Source organism: Pteropus vampyrus, unplaced genomic scaffold (assembly GCF_000151845.1).
Source record: "Pteropus vampyrus isolate Shadow unplaced genomic scaffold, Pvam_2.0 Scaffold22, whole genome shotgun sequence".
NCBI lineage: Eukaryota > Metazoa > Chordata > Mammalia > Chiroptera > Pteropodidae > Pteropus > Pteropus vampyrus.
Window position 1 is genome coordinate 13,852,942 of NW_011888803.1, and position 19,538 is coordinate 13,872,479.

Consider the following 19,538-nt stretch of genomic DNA (forward strand, 5'->3'; position numbering starts at 1 on the left):
AGAGTCCTTTGTCATGACAGGATCTATGTGTGTATGTATGTGTATATACACATACATATATGTGTTCTAATCTGAAAAACATATGATAGGGAAATAAAAGAGAAAGCAACATAATGCTAATGCAAGATATTAAGAGATCATTATTGAGGTCAGGATAGCAGGTTAGGAGCACTACTGAAATGGGAGCAGAGCTGGAGCATGAAAGCATTTTGTTATGTTCCGACCAAAGACAAGGTACTACTTTGTCCTTCCTGATGCCTAGCATAGTATCTGGTATATACCAGAAACTCAACAACAAAAGTTGGTTAAAAGAATAAATAGATGGATAATATTCTATAGATTCCTAAACTCTTCCACCTACATCATATTTTGTAAATTATTTATACTCAGTCTGAAATAGACTATTATAAGCATTTCAAGTTTCACAGTAAGTTTTATAGGAATCCATAAATTTAGGGGGAAATTGTCAGGTAGGTTAATGACAGGAAATTGTATTTTGGGGATCATTATTTAAACTAAAACTCTGACTACTTACACAAGACTACAACCCCCCCCTCCATCCCCCCACCCCCGCTCACTTATAGTGCCATAGTTATTTAGTGGGTATCTAAAGTGTTTGTAACAATGAATCCAGCAGTCTTTTCTTATTTGCTTTCAAAGTAAACAGTGATGTATCCAACTTAGAAACAAATTCTAAAATGTTTGCTCAAATTTCAAAATGTTCTATGTTATCATAAATACAAAAAATCATTAACTTGTACCTGTAAACACTATCATTTCTCTTTATTTTTCAAGGTGTTGGAAATTCTGAGCACATTAAAAAACTCAATACAGAACTGAATAAACATATAAAAAGCAAAAAGATATTTCTACTCAATCTTGTTCCAGTAGGATTTAAGGTTGGTGCAAATGTAATATCGTTCCTCAGTCTTTTAAGTAGCATAAAAGAAAGTATTCTCCAACTCTGTAAACACGGGAATAAACATCATTATTGTATAGAGACCAATGTCCTGCATGTTTTGAGTATTATCAATAAATACAGAGGGTAGATTTTAACACAAAGCCTGTAAGTATCACAAAAAAGAATTATATACTACGTCGTTCACTAAAGTTAACAGCTGTCAGAAAGAAGAAGGGAAGAAAGAGCACTGGCTTCAACAGAAATAAAAAAACAGAACAGGAATTACAGTGAAAGGGAAAAAAACAGGAAATAAGGGCAACACTGCTGACAAGTTTCCTTCCTTTAGATGTCTAAATGACAAATTTATCTGAGTTAAATTACTTTCTGTAGGCATACAACAGAGTTCCATCACTCTCTGATCCTTCCTACTCTGCTAAATTTCAGAAAAGCAAAACGTGTATATGATATACTATTGCCACTGCTACATCCATCATCTACTATGTTTTACTATGCACCAGGCACTGTGACAAAATTTATTTTCATTATCTTATTTCATCCTCACAATAGCCCTGATATAGATTTTACTGAAGTTTATTTATAGAAGTTAAAAAATTTGTCCAGTATCCATTAGCAAATAAATGATGGAGCCAGGATATTAAACATTTGTACCTAAATCAAAAATGTCCTGACGAGTGAAAATCACTAGTAAGAAGGAGAGCTAAAACTGTAGGAGGGAAGAACAGTCAAGATGATGTAGAAGCTGTGTACTCCTCCTCTTGCGACCACATCAAAATTATAACAAAACAACAGGGCAACCAGCACATGGAGTCACCTGAGGTCTGGCTGAACGGAAGCCCTACAACTAGGAACAAAAATAACAGGTCACCTCAAACCATAGGAGGGGTGAAGATGTGAAACAGCCTTGTCCCACAATCGCATGTGGCAATCGAGAGGGTTATCTTGGCTGCAGAATCCCCTTCCCTACCTAAGGAGTGAGGGGTCCTGGTCCTATACTGGGCTCCCCAGCCCAGGGTTCCAGCACCAGGAAGAGAGCTCCCCACAAACTCTGGCTGTGAAAACCAATGGAGGTTGCGGCTGAGTGAGACAGAGGGCTGCAGTAGCCACAGACGTTCCTCTTAAAAGGCCCACGCCCAGCCTTACTTGCTGACTGACAGGCTCTCTGAGTGCCAGCGCTGGGCAACTGCCCAAGGGGTGCCAGGGACATACAGGGAGGCACTGAGTTGTTGGGCTTCAGGGCGAGGGCTTGAGGAGAGGCTGGCTTCCAGACAGAGGTGCAGGCAGAGCCTCTGTTCCTCTGTTGAGCCCTCTCCCCTCCTTGCCTGCAGATAACACAGGTCACTCAGCTCAGAGGATTCCCTGAGACTCTGCTTCTCCCAACTTGTAGGCCCACCCAAGCCACTTTCAGTGGTTTATTCCATATAAATGGGCTGTCTTGGCTCCCGCTGCAGACTTTCCTAAAATCTCTCAAAGGCTCACAAAACCCAAAACAGCAGTATCTGGCCTCAGCGTGCTCTGTAGCCTCTGGTGAGCAGCCTCAAGCCTTGCACTAGCAGTGGCAGCCGGCCTCGGTTTCTGGCTTGGCCCCTTGAAGCACCTATAAGCCCAGCACGGGTGGCAACCATCTGTGGATTGCTTAGGGGCCCCAGAGGTGCACAGGCTGTGGCTGAACGTGGCCTGCAACTGGACCCCTCCCAGGTATGTGCAAAGGGGCCCTATGGCACGCCTACTGCATAAAGCCACTCTAAGACCAGGAGACTTAGAAGCCCTTCCTGATACATAGAAACGAACAGGGTGGCAGCCAAAATGGGGAGACAAAGAAGCATGTCCCACATCAAAGAACAGAACAAACATCCAGAAAAAGAACTCACTAAAATGGAGACAAGCAATCTACCAGATGCAGAGTTCAAAACTCTGGTGATAAGGATGTTCAAGGAACTTAGGAGAGGAGTAAATTAACTCAGTGAGAACTTAAACAAAGAGGCAAAAAACAAAAATGGAAATGGAAACATAATAGGAAACTAGTCAGAAATAAAGAATACAGTATCTGAGATGAAGGGTATATTAGAGGAAATCAACAGAGTGGACAAGGTGGAGGATCAAATCACGGATATAGAGAATGGGGTAGTGGAGGACACCCAATCAAAACGGCAACAAGAAAAAAGAATCCAAAAAAATGAAGGTAGTTTAAGGGGCCTCTGGGACAACATCAAGCATAACAACATTCGCATCACAGGGGTACCAGAAGGAGGAGAGAGCAAGAATTGAAAACATATTTCAAGAAAATGATGAAAAACTTCCCAAATCTGATGAGGGAAACAGACATACAACCCCAGGAAGTTCAGAGAGTCCAAAACAAGATGAACCCAAACAGGCTCACACCAAGACATGTCATAATTAAAATGCCAAAGGTTAAATACAAAGAGAATCTTAAAAGTAGCAAGAGAAAAGCAATTAGTTTACCTACAAAGGAGCTCCTATACCACTGTCAGCTGATTTCTCAGCAGAAACTTTGCAGGCCAGAGCGCTTGGCACAAAACACTCAAAGTGATGAAAAGTAAGGACCTACAACCAAGATTCCTCTACCCAGTAAAGCTATCATTTAAAAACTAAGGACAGATAGCACACTTCCCAGACAAGAAAAAGCTAAAGGAGTTCATCACCACCAAGCCAGCATTACAGGAAATACTGGAGAGATTTAAGAAGAAAAAAAAAATATATATCAAAAATATGAATAAAGAACGGCAATAACTACATATCTATCAACAAGTACTTCAAATAAAAAAGAATTAAAATGTTCTAACCAAAAGATAGGGTGGCTGAATGGATAAGAAAACGCGACCCTTACATATGTTGCCTATAAGAGACTTACGTCAGATTAAAATACACACGCAGATGGAAAGATATGTCATGATGGACCCAGAGTAGTGTGCTGAGTGGAGTAAGTCAGACAGAGAAAGACAAATGCTATGATTTCACCTACATGTGGAATTTAATGAACAAAATAAACAAACAAAAACTCATATATACAGAGAACATTCTGAAGGTTACCAGATGGGAGGAGGATTGGGGGATGGTGAAAAGGGGAAAGATTAAGAAGTACAAACTGGTAGTTAAAAATAGTCATGGAGATAGAAAGTATAACATAAGGAATATAGCCAATAATATTTTAATAACTATGTATGGTGTCAGAGGGGCACTAGATTTATTGGAGTGTTCACTTTGTAAGTTATATGGATGTCTAAACACTATGTTGTATACCTGAAATTAATATAATATTGTATTCCAACTATAACTGAAAAATAAAAAATGTTATTTAAAAAAACTGTAGGACATTAAAGTAAAAACACAGCAAGCAAATTAGGATATGTTAGGAGCCTGAGAATTTGATTTGACAGACCGACAAGGCATGCCTAAAACCAATCTGATCGCCTATTTAAGAAATTCAATTAACTAAAATATTGAGATGGAAATTATGTTTGAAAATAGAATTGTCAACATATCACATGAAAATTCCTACTTCCTTTGAAAATAGGCACTATTAGAAAAAAATGAAAATAGGCACTATTATAAACTACTTAATCTTTTCTTTTTAATCTATGTATAATACTAATGTAAAAAAGTCTCAAGAATATCAACAAAAACTTCGTAACTTTTATATTAAATGTAAACAGATCTGTGTAACAGACCTGGAGAAACATTAGACATTTTCCTAACTCTATGTTTAAATGTAAAATACCAGTTTTGTTGCTAATTTTTTTACATTAATGCTCATTAATAGTATGAATTTATGGTTTAATAGCTACAAATCTGTATTTATATTCACTGTTAAAGAACATTAGTAAAGAGTACCACATGCATTGCTCTCTAGGTAAATTCCCTTAATTCTACTGGACTGCCACAGACAGCTCAGAAATACCTTAAACTACACGCACACACACACACACACACACACGCACTTTTCTAACTTATTCGAAACATAAGTATTGTTGATATTTACATGCTATCTGATTGAAACAGTTCATATGAATGAGGTACTACTCAGTTTCAGCATTTTAAATATTTGGGACATCCAAAACTATACTAGATAGAGTATGCAATTACATTGAGAAATTAGCATTCATTTAGTCTTTGAACTCTAAGAGCTATACAAGTTCAATTTTATTCAAACTTAAGGAAATATTTTAACTGACATACGTAGTATTGAAAGATTTTTCCTGTTAATACATTCAGTATATTCACTGCTATAGGTTACGCTGATTTCTTAAGAAATAGTGGCCCTTTAAACAACCTTAGTCAAATAACAAAAATTACCATGGGCTATGGATCTGAATTAAGTTTCGTTCATGCTAAAAAAATGACGTTAATGCTATATACTTCAGTAAATATGATGCATTAAAAAATTATACAAACCTACAAATCTCTCCTGCTACTAGGCCAACCTAAACCATCCAAAAAATATAATCAGTATTTTTAGGCACATACAATGCATCAAACAACAACTTTATGAGACAGACAATATAATTCCTCATAGTAACATATGAGAAAATTGTCTTATAGGAGGCTTTGGTAATCTACTTAGCTATTTTGGTCATTCAAAGCTAAATAAAAAATTGAAACCAATCCTGCTATTAAGACAGATCTTTTTTATATATTACCTTCAATTTCATTTGCACTTTTCTGCATTTTTTTTAGTCTTCCTTTAATATCATCATCATCATCACAAAATCATAGCTGCTATTTATATTAAGCACCAAAACTTATGCCAGGCATTATTCCAGGTACTTTATATTCCATTTCTCATGATCAACTTTGTACAGTAAATACAAAAATATAAATTTTTCTAATAAGGAAACATATCCAGGGAGGTTAAATGACAAAGAAAATGACAAAGCAAAATGCTTGTTCTTTCTACTACACTATGCCACCTTTTTTTTTCCAGCCATCAACTCTTATCAAAATTAAATTATTTGTAATACAGAATTTTACTAGATTCTCAACAAAAACTAAGGTTGTTTTCCTTCATAGAAGGGACAATTATTATTATGTGAAATATTTTCTTGTATTACCAAATTACTGATGTAATTTTCCACAAACACTTTTGTACTAAAACTGAGAAGAGAGAATGCTATCTAAAATACAATGAATAGGAGCACTAAGTAACTAAAATTTAATCATTTAAGCTGCACTAAAATTGCTACAGCTATGGTGTTCAAGTTCGGGGGTAAGGAGCTAAGCCTGTTCCCTGACCTCAACCTTCCATTGTTACAAACAAAAAATTGTTTTTTTAAAAAAAGGCATATCCGCACACACAATTTTTTCCTGGCAGCAGCAAGAGTACTAAAATACATGTTTCCTTATGTCTCAATCTAGTCTGAAAAAAGCACAAATTCAGATATATTCAGAAAATATATCACATATTACATGAATTTTTTATTTAGTAAGCACAATATAATATATCAAGCACTGGATCAAGGAATGTTAAGGATTTTCACACCATACACAATGGGAAATAAAAATGAATTACTACTGTTCTATAAAATCCTAAAATGGCATCAAGCATCTGCAACATAATTCTCCAAATGAGTAAAAAGTGCACAGATCATGGCAAAGGCCTAGAAATTCTATTTTAATGCTAATCATTTTAATTAAGTTAATTACATTGACACTGGTAAAGGAAGAATGATGAAATTATGAGAAAAAATTTATGTTAAACAAAACTGGACTGAAGGATGCATATGAAAAATCAGGAAGTCCTGGCAAATATAGTATGGGCAAAGTAGTAATTTTTTAAAAGGTCCTAAGTACCTCAACAAGGTAAAAGTATCACATTCTATTAAGATGTGTAGGGCCTTCACAAGGTATTTAAATTCTTTAAACCTTGGTTTCCTTGTCAGAAACTTGAATAACGGCTGGCATAAATGATATATATCTCCAATGCTTTCCTGTTCTAAAATTCCACAGTCAAAAGAAAATTGATAAACTTACATAAGCAGATTTTTTAAAAGTAAAGTTTCAATGATAACAGAAAAAAAAAAAATCCCCAAAATGTTGTCCTAGAGACCTTAGGTCTTATTCCTTGAACTTCATATACTAGGCTACAGAAACAATCAAGAATTTCTGGGACAAGCCAACACAATGAGAGTATCTTACCAAGACTAAATTTACACAATAACTTTAGACTTCCAGAAGATGCCAAAGAAGCACTTAGGATTGCAAGAGTTTTGGTTGTTTTTTTTTTTTAAATCTGATAATATTAAAGAAAACTTAAATATTATAAGCTTAACTACTACCCATGTCCACATCTCTCTACCACAGGCAAATAGGTATTCTGTCAAAGTCAAAAAATCCCAGGCCTCATGCTCTTTGAATTAAACCTGGAACTCAGGCGATCTCTCTTCACAGTTTCTATTCTGAACTTTTAAACATGCTGCTCTGCCATATTTAAAAATCTCACTGGATCTTACATCTCCCCTAAGTACCCCAGGTCTCACAGAATCCTGCCACTCCCATAGCTAAGCAATGGGAAAGATGTTTAGCATTCACTCTTCCTTTCCTCACCTCCCGCTTCTTCACTGCAATCTGGCTTCTACCATACCATTTTACTAAAACCACACTTACCAACGCTGCTCATCAAGTCTCTCTTTGTTGCTAAATCCAAGAAACGCTGTATCTTACTTGATCTCCCTCAACAGGTGACCCAGAACAATACTCTCTCCTTTTATTTGACTTTTCTGATTAGAAAATACATTTTAGTTAAGAATTGAAATATCACAGACAAAAATGGAAAGTGTAAACACACTGTAATCACTGTAATCCCGCTCTCAAAGATAGCCACTGTGAGCAGCATAGATTTCTTTTCCATACATACACTAACATGGGTATATGTGTATGTTTTTAATCTAACAAAAATGAGATCACATATACATACCTGAGTTTTTGTTTTGTTCTTTTTTTTTTTACTTAATATACCTTGATCTCATGTCCTTGTGGTAGCCTGATAAAGGCCTCTTAAAGAGGTCCTCCTCATAACACCTGGAATTTGTGATTACTATCTTAAATGACAAAGGGGATTTGGCTGGTGTGTTTAAGTTAAGGCTCTTGTGATGAGGAGGTTATCCTGAATTATCTGGGTTGGGCCCAACTGAAGATGCCATGTAGTTGGCCGTGAAGATGGAGGAAGGGGCCAAGGAATGCAAGGCAAAAAATACAAGGAATGCAACTCTTAACAGATGGAAAAGGCAAAGAAACATTCTATGCTAGGAACCAGTCCTGCCAACACCTTGACTTTAGCCCAGTGAAAATATTTTGGATTTCTGGCCTCCATAACTATAAAAGATTAATTTTTTAAGCCACTAAATCTGTGCTAATTTGTTATAGCAACAGTAGGAAACTAATACACATACACACGCACACATCATATTCCATTGGCTGCACAGAATTCTATCAAGTGAATGCACCATATTTTATTTAGATGAACCTTTACTGAAGGATACTTGGGTTGTTTCCGATTTTTTACTATTATATACTAGGAGCCCATGAACTCCTCTAAACACATCCTTCCACAATTGCGTGTTTCTCTAGGAGTTATTCCATAAAGTGCAACTATTGCATCAAATAACATAAAATTTTAAGTTTTAACAGATATTTTTAAAAATTAACCTCCAAGAAAGCTGTACTTATTTTTTAACTCACATAAACATTCATGCCCCTCCCTCCTTCAAACTTCTATTTTTCAGCTTCTGTTAAATCACTTTCCTGGTTTTCCTTCTGTAGTGGCTACTCACTCTGTTCCTCGGCAGACTACTATTCATCAGCTCATTTCTTAAATATCAATGGCCCCCAAAGTTCCAATTCCATCCTGGGCTCTCTCCTCACTACACATATTTCCAGAGTTATCTCATCTACTTTCCTTTACCCCAATTACTACATATGAACAAAACAGAATTATTACCCCCTTTACCTCCAAAATTTACTCCTCCACTGTGTTCTTTTAATAACTGACACACCAATATCCAGCAGACCATGGCAGCTACATGGGGGTCAAGTGACTCCTCCCTTATCTTCACCCCACATACCATAGCTCTAGAATCCATAAGATTCTCTCCCTCCCTATCAATTCCTTAGAACAGGAATACATCAGTTTTCGACTGTATTACTTTACTGTGTGTATTCCTCATTTCAGTTTTTATATCTATTGTATCAGAATAATCTTTCTGAAACACGATTTTGATTTGTCATTCAAGTAGACTTTCATATATTGCTGGTTAGATTGTAAAATGGTTTAACTACCTGGAAAAATTGTTTTGCAATGTCTTCTAAATTTAAACATACATCTGCCCTAAGACCCAGTAATTCGCCTAGTTATTTATCCAAGTAAAATGAAAATGTATATCTATAAAAAGACGAGTAGCCAACTGTTCATAACAGCTTTATTCGTAGTAGACAAATGGGAGAATGGATAAACAAATTGTGTAATAGTTATGCAATGCACTACTACACATGAATTGAAAAAGAAACTGGTATGAGCAACAATGTGAATGAACTTCAAAAACATTGTATTGAACAAAAGAAGCTAACCAGAAAAGAATACACACTGTATTATTCTATTTATGTGAAGTACAAAAACAAGAAAAACTAATCTGTGGTAAAAGATATCAGAACAATAGGGATCGACTAAAGGAATCATGAGGGATTATTGGGAGAAAGCGGGAGAAAGTCACACAGCTGTATACAGGTATCAAAATTCATTCATTTGTATAGGTTCTGTGCATTTCACCATATGTAAATTTTACATTAAAAAACTTTAAGGCAAATATTAAGATTTAAACTTACTTCAGCATTTTTCCTTAGAACTTATAAAAAGCCTCAAGTTTTAACACAAATGAATCACTGTTATCTTTAAAAAAAAATTATCACCTCACTCAGAAACAAGAATATATCAACTGTCTTCCCCTGATTTGGAAATTTTGTGAGAGCAAGGATTCTGATGTAGACTAGATCACCATTATCTTCCCAACACCCTTCATTATGCTCAACACATACAAGATGCTAAATATGTTATCTTTGGTGGTTTTTAATGACTTATGGACAATGTTTATAACTTCACTAAATTTCTAGATCATTTACTGACTCATTTTTCTGATCTTGCATGCTAAATGTAAATGTACCATCATGTTTCATAACCTTTTTATAAATCTGTCGATCTAGCAGTAGAAAAGAAGCTTCTCCACATTTTCAAAAAGGCAGCCAAGTTGAGTCTTTAACTTTATGCTCATCTCTGACATGTATTCCAAATAAACATTCAAAGGCATTACATTTTTCATGGGCTTATTCCCTAAAATTCATTCTCGATTTACTTCACAGTCTATCTTCTCACCATCAAATTTTGGCTCAATCTTCTAAACTGTCCTGATTTCTGGTTTACCTGAAGATATTAATTTTTTTTCTTTCTTATGTCTATCTCATTAAAATATCACATTATACAATGTTCATTAAAGCTACACTATCCAGTATCTGTTAACACTGTTCGAACAAACTTACTAGCATAATTTTTGAGGATAGATTCACTTCTGGCATAGCAAAAAAGCTGTACCAGGCCAAAGAAGACAGCACCTAATCATTGGAGCACAAACTCAAAAGACAATATCTCCATCTTCAAATCAGTGCTCACACTTTCCTATAAAAAAAAAAAAAAAGAGTAATAATCCATAATAAAGCCAGTTCTGTTCCTATCTCTCATCAAGTCCCTTCCTAGAACACAAGAGTTAGCAGTTCCTTAACAATAGAGCCCTAATCATGAACTCAAAAGACACTAAATAGCAAAACGAACAATGAAGACCCAGATAATAGCCAGTTTAACCAGCTTTAGGGAACACTTTCCAGAGAACTGTGAGGGTTGGATCAGTACAAAGAACAAGTAACAAGCACTGAACCCACAGAAGAATAAACTGCAAACATCACATCTGCAAACAGTTTTGAAGTACAGATGCTATAAATGGCAACAAATAAACACACCAGGCAACCTGCAATAATGATATGGGATGACCTTTTCTGAACAAACATATAGGACCCACAGTCAACATGTTCTATCCACAAAACACAAATAATTAACCCCTATGTTTCCAATAAGGAAGAATTATTATACCATCAAGATAAATAGTAATAACTGCCAATGTCGTCTTTGATAATCTTGAATTTTATATGCAAACATAAAAATAATTGTGAAGCAAAAAAGCTAGTGAGAATAGAGCAGTGATACATTTGTAAAACAATGTGATACATTTTATAAAACTTGTTAAAAATTAATTGGAAGAGAAACAGAGCTGACAGCTCTATTTTTTCAAATGACATTATAGAAAACAAGGAAAACCCACCTACCATCACAAATTACATGTGAAAAAGGACATTTTAACACAGAAAAAGTAAATACATTAAAAGTAAATACATTAAATTTTATAAATTTAGCCTAAGAAAAAGCAAATTATGTTGAGAATATTTTCATTTCACCATGAACTCTGTCTCAAGGAGCATGTGGAAAACAACTGACTTAGTGTTTTAGTGTTTTAAAGAATAACAAAGCTTTTAGTGGAGCTTAACAAAGAGCTTTTAATAGGTAATTCTAATTAATTTTTCAGTTTATGTGAACTATAAACTAAGATCTCTACAACTATACCTTTAGTAATAGTTTTCAACTTCTTCTGGTGTAGTATCTTTTTCAAAATAAAAAATACTGAGTATTACCTCCTCCCATGACCATAGTTGGATTTAAGTATGATTGACTGAAATAAAACCACATGACTTTTTAATAATTTTATGTTACAAATATGTAGGATCTATTACTTATTCATTCCATATTAAATATTTAATGCACATATGGATTTCCAGACCCCTTACAGAGATCCACACACAGCCTAATCAGTCTCTCCAATCACTCATCTCTTTACCATGAGTTTCCCACTACAGAAAGTATCAAATAGCTCAACAGGCTAGCTTTTTAAAAATATCATTTCCAATCCTGAGATTATAAGATTCTGGGACAGTAAATACCTCTCAAAAGAACTTTGGGACTTCTAGAGAAATGACAGTTTGATCTAATATTTAGGTGCTCTCCATCCTGACATTCTATTTAGATGATAGTAAAGAAATTTAAAAGCTTTAACCCCACAGGAAGAAGACAACAGTGGAGGACAAATGGCAACACATTTTGAATAATGGAAAGCAGATGATGGACTTCCAGGTTACGACAGCAGATTGACACACAGACATCTAATTTTGCTCCCTCCCAAACTCTACTAAAACAAGGATAAAGAAAAAATTTGTGTTGTTGATTTGTTCTGTTTTTAGAACACAAACCATAAGGACAGAATAGGAAAAAGAAACAACAGCAATACAATTTTGGAAGCTGGAAGGTAGATGGATGAGTGGTAACTGCTTGGTCAAACACAGCCAAATGGTAAGCTACCATTGCCGACAACTAAGAACAAACCCAGTTTACACTACAGAGTCCTCAAAGGCTCAGGAACTGCCGGAACAAAGAGGGGGAGGGAAGACTAAATAAAGAAAGCATCAGGTGAAAGCCATCTGAACAGTTAGAAACCTAGACCCCATTCTTCTTCCAAGTTGCTGGGTGGCCCACCCTCAATGCGGTAGCTGACTAGAGATTTTTCTCTCTCAAGAGGGTGAACCATACATGGTGGAACACACATGGGTATCCTAAAAACAAGAGATAAATTATGTTATCTTATATACTAAATGTTCTATGGCTCATTACCTAGCCCCATCTTCCTGAGTTCCCAGATCACTGGCAACCAGAATTCTGCCCTCCAACCAGAAAACTGAAAGATAGGCTCTGGGAAACCTGTCCAGGACAAAATGAAAGACAGAGACTCTGGAGATCACCTTAAACAGTCCACCTAAACCAATGGTTTCAATCTTAGCCACACACTGGACTCACTTGGGCAGCTTTAGAAAATACTGATACTAATCTATGGAGATAGAATTCAAAATATAGTAGTTGCCTCTGGAAAGGGAGTGGAAAACATAGAAGAAAGGGATATTGAAGGAATTTTCTACAATTTTCACAATGTTTTATATCTTGTGTTGTTAATTACAGATGTGTACACATGGCAAAACTATCAAACTAAATACACTTAAAATCTGTATTTTACTGTATGCAATTACATCTAAATTTTTTTAAATTATTGCTATCTGGGTCCTAACCCTAGAGATTCTAATGTATTTGGTCTACTAGCAGTGTGTGTGTGTGTGTGTGTGTGTGTGCGCGCGCGCGCGCGCGCGCATGTGTATATACACATATATATTTTTTAAAGCTCCCCATGTGAATCTAATGTGCAGCCAAAGTTGCAAACCAGTTTTAGACTCTAGATTATAGGATAAAACTGTAAATCAATAAGCCCTGAACTTTCAACCAGCTTTTAGTCACTCATTCCCAATCATGAGGAAACTATCGAGGATTACCAAATGTCTAGAGAGGGCCTCTACTGCTGAGATTATACCAACTAGGAAAAAAAAAAAAAAGGAACTTGGAGGAAGGAAGTATGCAAGAAGAAAGCTTAAAGAAACTACCTTTAACATTCTCAGACAGATAAGAGAAGGAATGGCATTCATGAAACAAGAAAAGAGATAGTGGAATATGTAACTAAGTAGATGAGGGGATGCTTGAAGAAGGAAATATGGTCAGTAAGTGATTTGCCTAACAGAACCCCAGTAAGGCTCAGCATTTGAGTCCACAGGAGTACGGTCAGTAGGGGAGAAGTATAGTGCTGAAGAGCAGGTTAGTGGTTTAAAGTCTATAGAAAGTCTGGTGAAGTCTGTGTATAGACCCTTCAGTTTCCTTTCCCTACCATTCACATCCTCTCATAAATTTAATTTTTTGAAAACGATGACTTGGAGAGACTCCAGATCCAAGAAGAGAAGAGTGGAGTGATGTTCAAAGCTGAAAGCCAAGACAGTAATCCACCCTATCCATTTTCTACAGTTTCAGTTACCTGCAATCAACTGCGGTCCAAAAATATTAAATGGAAAATTCCAGAAATAAACAATTCATAAGTTTTAAATAGCACACCATTCTAAGTAGTGTGCTGAAATCTTGCACGATCCCACTCTATCCACTCCATCATGCCCGGAAAATGAATCATCCCTTTGTCCAGCTCATCCATGCTGTATATGCTCCCCAACCATTAGTCACTAGCCATCTCAGTTATCAGACAGGCTTTTGCGGTATCACAGTGTTTGTGTTCAAATAATTCTTATTTTATTTAATAATGGCCCCTAAGCACAAGAGTAGTGATGCTGGCAATTTAGATGCGCTGAAGAGAATCTATAAAGTGCTTCCTTTAAGTGAAAAGGTATGTATTATAGGAAAAAACAGAGCATATACTGTGTAGGATTCGGTACTATCTGTGGTTTCAGGCTCTCTGTGGGGTCTTGGAAAGTACCTCCTGCAGATAAGGGGGAACTACTGTCTGTATTGTGAATAGTAGCCCCCACAAACCACTTCCTTTGCCCAGCTCTCGGAACACTGGGAGCCAGGTATATTACCTCCCCCAGTTTGATTTCAATGCCCCTTTTGCATGCAGCCAAACCAATTTTCAACGTAGCACTTTTTTTTCCTAGTGGAGGCTCAATGTCTTTTCTTGTATATCTACTACTCCTCCTAAACTCTAAGCGCCTTAAGGGCAGGGGCAGCATCCTTAATCTTTAACTGATCCTAGACACTGGAGATACCATAAAAAAATAAATTAAAAAAAAAAAAGGCCCTCGGAAAACTAGAAGATACAAGGTATATTTAGATTAGGTCCCGCATGAAGATTAAAGACTTAGAATTTAAGACCTAAATAAATGGAGGACTATACCAAGTTACCATGTTCACAAATTGGAAAACTCAATATTGTTAAGATGTCAATTCTTTCCAAATTGATATACAGATTCAACTTCATTTTCCAAAATTTGTAGAAATAAACAAGCAGATGCTGAAATTTACATGGAAATCCTAAGTGCCAAAAACTGCCCAATGTTAAAGAACAAAGTGGAGGCCTTATACTCCCATATATCAAGGCTTATTTTAACATTACATTAATTAACACAGTGACATTCGTGCAAGAATAATAGACCAATGAAACATAATAGTGTCCAGAAACAGATCCACACTCATACAGTCACCTGATTTATGAAAACGTAGATCCACACTCATACAGTCACCTGATTTATGAAAACTTAGAGAGGCAAGGAAGGTATTTTCAATAAATAGTGCTGGGTCAAATAAATATTCATGTAGTAAAAAGCATATCTTGACCCCTGCAAAGCCATCTGAAATTTACTATTAATTGTATACCTTAAATGTGAAAAGTAAAACAAAATCAAACTTCTGTAAAGTAACACAGAAAAATATTTTCATATTCTTCGGCTAGGCATAGATCTCTTAAACAGGGCACAAAAAGCAGTCATCATAAAGGAAAAGATTAAGTATATTTCATTAAAATTAAGACTTAATAGCACGTGTGTGTGTGTGTGTGTGTGTGTGTGTGTGTGTGTCTCCCAGAAAGGACTTTTATCCAGAACAAAGAATTACAAGTCAATAAATAAATAAAACTTAATAGGCACTTCACAAAAAAGAACAAACGGCCAATAAAAGATACTCAACCATAATCATTAGGAAAATGCAAGCTAAAACCACAATGATATATTACTGCACCTCTACCAGAAGAGCAAAAGTTTTAAAAATTGACAAGGATCAAGCATGTGAAGTAACTGGAATATCATTCCTGCTAATTGTTACAACTACTGTGGAAAAATGTTCAACAGTACCTAATACTAAAGTTTTATCATTCACATACCTTTTCATAAACCAACAATTCCACCCCTAGGTATAAACTCCAACCTAATAATGTTTTGTTTCTTGATCTGTGATGGTACACTTAGTAAAATTTCTTTACCTGCACACTTAGTAGGGTGCACTTTTTCTGTATATCATACTTCAATAAGTTTTCTAAGATTTCTTTGACATAAAGTTCTCATAAACCTTAAGACTAGTATTTTAGAATAGAAAAGGAGCTTCTGGTAAACTGCAGAAAGTTTACAATTAAAATTTAAAAATAAAAATAGCACCAACATGTATCAGCCCAGAAAAAAAGGTAAAAACTACCAACAAATAATTTTTCTTCATCTTCATGAAGCACTGGATTTCTTTCTTTCAGCAAAGAACTTATTATCCCCCAAAAAGTTATCTTTGCAAGAAAACGCCGCTTTTAGAAATCACCTCTAACAGCAATGGATGGGAGCAAAGAGAAGGAATCATTCCAAAAGTTTTGTTTAACTCTTCAGTGAAAGGATGTAAAGTGAGTTGATGTAAGGCCCCCAAATGACAGACAGACACATAGACACGAAGAAATCACAGCAACTCTAAAGCGAACACCAACACCACAATCCTACCTACCGGAAATTCTGCGGTTAATTTGAGGCTTGCCCCGCTAGTCATAAGGTGATTCAGTGATGGCTACAACCGCTCCCCAACTGCATCCTTGGGAGTCATCTAGCACACCTGGCTTGCCCATCACTTGCCTAGAGACGCGGCCTTTCGCAGAATCCCGGGGGCCAAATAAAGACGCTAACTTTGCAAGGGGCGCGAAGGGTCTCACCTGGTCAGGTTACCCAGAGGGAATGGACTTCTTGCCTTGAGGGCAGGGGTAAAGGGTCAGAATTCCCCACAGAATTTAGGGGGAGGCGTCCCCAAAGCCGGCCCGTCCCTCCTCCTCCTTGGTACTCCACTGGAAGACTCGCTGCAGAGTTTCTTCCCTAGCGCGCAAGGGAGGAGGATCCCGGGCCGCTGCGGCCACAGGGAACTTAGGCCCCGGCGGGGCCGGACGCACCCTCCGCGCTCGCGCCGCAAGTTTGGTGGCGGCCCCCACTCGCCGCGCCCCGGGCTCGCGGCCCGCCCGGCCTGGCGCGGCGCCTCTCACCTTGGAAACGTTGGGTGGACTCCGCGGTAAACATTAACTTGCCATCCAGCCGGCAGCCGCGCCGCCGCGTCTCAGCGCCTAGGCTCCGCTCCGGGCTCCGCGGGCCGCCCTGCCCGTCCCCTCTCGAGCGCCTCGCTCACTCAGGAGCTCCGGGCAGCCGCCGCCCCTCACTCACCAATTGCGGCGCCGCCGTCGCTGCCTCAACCACTGCGCGACCCCGACCTAGTGCGCCCGCCAGTCCCTCCGCGGTCCGGCCCGGCCGCGTCAGGAAAGCCCAAAGCGCAGGCGCGGCAGGGCCTTAAAGAGCCCCGGCCGCCTCCACAGCAAAATGGGTTCGAGCAGGTTAGGGGCCGGGCTGGCCGGCCAAGGAGAAGCCGAAGCGATTGGACGGTGGGGAACGGGGCGGGGAAATCCCGCTCCTCCGCCTCTTTCAAAGCCCCTGTCCTCGGCCCTACAAATTGCTGACTTCCTCACTCTCTTGAACCGCCCCTTTCTTGTAAGGGTTGCACACTGCACAACCATCGGGAGCCCCGAGCGACCCCACGCTTAGAGCTGAGGGCCTCGCGCTGTCGAACCGCCCACGCGCTTGTCTCTCAGGCCGCGGGCGCGCGATGCAGACTTGCAGGCTTCGAAAGGCTACTTGAGCTCCCCGAGAGGTGACCTAGGTCTCTCTCAAAAACAGTAATCAATGAGTAAAATGCACTTGTGATTGCAAATCACTTTCCCCTTCAAGTCCTCTCGATACACCAGAGTCCGGCAGGGGGCAGAACATGGGCACAAATGTGAGATCCAGACGGGCAGCCATCCAATATCAACGAAGAGATTCTTAGAAGTATTTAGTTTGGTACAGAAGCTACCTACTAATTCCGGTCTAATTCCAGGAAAAAAGATCAAGAAGAATAATGAGGGCAATATAAATTACTTTTATTGTACATTTACAAGTGACTGAATGATAGTAATTATCAGCACAAAATATCCAAAATTATTTGCCTAGAAATTAGATAGCCCTGGTTATCTTCTAATTTATATTTATAATCTCCAGAAGCGGTTCCGCTGTGATAAACATTTCAGAAAAAGAAAAACTCTCCATTTTTTTTAACAAGATTAGGAAATACCAAAAAAAAAAAAAGGAAGTAGAACCATGCCCTTCACCCAGCTAAAAACTTTGAAACCTTGACATTTTATCTGAGGCAAAATTTTGCATAACTTTAAGTCATGCCATTATTTGAAGTCAATTTCAATTAATTTAATTGCTACCAAATTTATATTGTATAAGAAAGCTAAAAGACATCTTAATCTAACTTTCCCTCCTATATTTCATCTATCAGCAAATCCTGTTGATCTTACCTCCCAAATTTTGCTTGACTTTGTCTTCTTCTGTCTCCTCCATCAACACCCTAGACCAACCAACTTTTGTCAGCAGTGGGGAGTTACTAACCTAGACTTCTAATTGGTCTAGCCCCACTCTAATCTCTTCACACAAAAGGCTATGTAAGGCTATGTGATCCTGTCACTTTCTGGGGTAAATTACTTCAATAACTTCCCATTCTCTGAGACAAACCCTCTTAACTAACCAAGCCCTGCAAAATCAGGTGCCTTTCCCACCTCCACCTCTTCTCACTGCTCAGACCACATTCCATCCTGCTGTCTCTGTTCCAGGCACACTGGCCTCTTCCAATCCCTCAAAGCTCCCTCCCTCCACAGAGCTTTTGCATGTGCTTTGCTTTGTGCCTGGAGAGTTGTTCAGCCCTCATACATCTGATCTCAGCTTTTATCTCTACCTCTGAGAAATGCCTGCGGACCTCCCTTACCTTGGTCTCTTTCTATCACACTTCGCTGAAACTGTAATTGCATGATTATTTGGGTATGTTTTTGTTTCTCCCACTGGACTATTACCTCCACAAGGCCAGAAACTTGGGTTTTTTGTTTGTTGGTTGGTTGGTTCATGGTTGTATTTCCATATTTGTTCAATACATATCTGTTTAATCAATGAATGAGATTCATAAAATGCTAGAACTTGAACTAGATGTGGCGTAAAGGTTACCTATGTCATATAATGGTAAAATGTCACAATTTGACATTTGGAGTTGGAGTCAGTCAAAAAGAACTCAAGTTATTTTGAAACGATTTTATATTGTTTTAGCTGGGCTGACATAAGATTCTTTGGGTGACCTTTAAAACTGAGTTCTCAAAGTACCTTGTACAAACCCCTGAATTAATAATAATAGCTATGGGATGGGCCCACATGAAACTAATAACACTGGTCACTTCAAGGGAGGAAGATTGAGTGACTAGGGGGCAGGCCTGGGAAAGAGACTTTTGACTGCCTGCCCTTTTGCACCTTTTCAATTTCAAACCGTGTGATGAAAAAAAATCGTAACTGGTTGCTTATGGCTGGGAATTGACCCGGAAGGGACACGAGAGAACTTTCTGGGTGATAAAAATGGTCTATATCTTGATAGGGGTGTGAGTTACACCAATGTATTCATTATATCAAAAAAATACACTTAACATTTCAATTCGTGTAAATGTTACCTTAAAATGATATAAAAATAAATGTAATTTATTATTTTAAAAATAAGCTAACACATGGTTGAGCACTCTCTGTGTACGAGTATTGGCTGAGGTCTGTACATACA

General features: G+C 37.8%; 1 protein-coding gene across 7 annotated transcripts in view; it reads right to left on the bottom strand.

The window, feature by feature from the left end:
* EVI5 (ecotropic viral integration site 5) overlaps positions 1 to 17,233 on the bottom strand; it is a 184,071-nt gene extending 166,838 nt beyond the window's left edge. For 2 of the 7 annotated variants that reach the window (XM_011355655.2, XM_011355656.2), the window contains exon 1: positions 16,900 to 17,232. The gene's annotated coding sequence lies outside the window, so the exon portion shown is untranslated. Of the gene's footprint in view, positions 1 to 16,578; positions 16,744 to 16,899 lie in introns of those variants that run through there. The other 5 variants (XM_011355654.2, XM_011355657.2, XM_023528112.1 and 2 more) reach the window with 5 other exon arrangements.
* Positions 17,234 to 19,538: the final 2,305 nt, after the last annotated feature.